The sequence below is a fragment of the Aplysia californica genome, unplaced genomic scaffold (genome assembly GCF_000002075.1).
Source record: "Aplysia californica isolate F4 #8 unplaced genomic scaffold, AplCal3.0 scaffold00288, whole genome shotgun sequence".
In the NCBI taxonomy this organism is placed as follows: Eukaryota; Metazoa; Mollusca; class Gastropoda; order Aplysiida; family Aplysiidae; genus Aplysia; species Aplysia californica.
In genome coordinates this window covers 538,541-540,011 of record NW_004797558.1, presented here as the reverse complement: position 1 = coordinate 540,011, position 1,471 = coordinate 538,541, and positions in this window count along the sequence as shown.

Sequence of the window (1,471 nt, the reverse complement as noted above, 5' to 3'; positions counted from 1 at the left end):
TTCTTCTTGTTCTTGATTTTTACTCCCACCATTTCATATAAATTTAATAATAATAATACATTATAATTATTGTTGTTTCTGGGGGGTTTTGTGTTAATGTTGTTGTTGTTATATTTACCTCTGACATATTATATTACTCCGGTTCATTTCCTAAGGTTCTACGGACAGAAACAAAGGTAGGCTTACCCACACATGAACAAAACATACAGTAGGCCTACATCAACAACAACAACAACAACAACAACAACAACAACAACAACAACATAACAACAACATAACAACAACAAAAATAACAAGAACAACAACAGCAGAAGCAACGACGACGACGACGACGACGACGACAACAACAACAACAACAACTTTATATCGGAATAAATGCTGATCACATTTAGGCCTACTGACGGATTTTTTATAAGGTGGGTGGCACAACATTCATTTGTCGTAAACATTCAACAGCAATTGAATGACAAAAAAACTAAAAGTACATGAAGAAACGAACTTATTGACCCAGAACAAAATCCCCATAATATCTAGAGTCTACATTAATACCAGACTAACCGAAATACGAACTTGTGTATTGAAACAGCACGAACTTAAAACAACATAACATCAACACAGTAGATACAATCTATAATTATTAGTTATTATATTATTAAGTCCCACGCCTTCTGTAAAGTTAGTGGTCTAATAAAAGCAGAAACCCAACATCCAAAACTACAAGGAGAAAATGGCGTTTACTTACTTCAATCATCCAGCGCGCTGAGCCCAGTTTCTCAGCAAAATGATGTTATCTACCACAACCAAAGCCACAATCACGCAGGGGCTAGGCCATGGGCCAGGCAAGAAGTCTGTTGATCCACTCGCTCCTCTGAAGGTTAGCCAAGCAAACAACTAGGCCTTAGTTCAGCATTCAATGCTGCTGCGCCTTTATTTGTGTGGCACTAGAGCTACTTCGAGCAAACCCAACATTAATGTCTCTAGCCTACACTGTGATAGCCCTGAACCTCGGACGAACTTTGGTCGATCTACTGATATGTGTGTGTGCGCGCGCGCGCGCATGTGTGTGTGTGTGTGTGTGTGTGTGTGTGTGTGTGTGGCCTATGTGTATGTCGCAAGACCATAACATGAATTACAAAGCAGGCAGGCAACTAGTAGATCTAGAGCAACCCGTTACATAGGTTGCATCAGTCTGAGTGACGTGGCGATAGGGGCATGTTGGCCTGAGGCCTGACAAACAGGTGTCGCGATGGTTATAAATATAGAAAATCTAATGCAGTTACTGTGTCAGAAAGGTAGTGTTAGCGGTAGATGTAGATTATAGGCCGAAGTACTAAGTAGAGCGGTGAAATACAAAATACAAAGCATGAAGACAAGATAAAAGAAGGTCAAGTAGGTAGACAAATAAATAGATAAGACACACACAAACACACACACACACACACACACACACACACACACACACACACACACA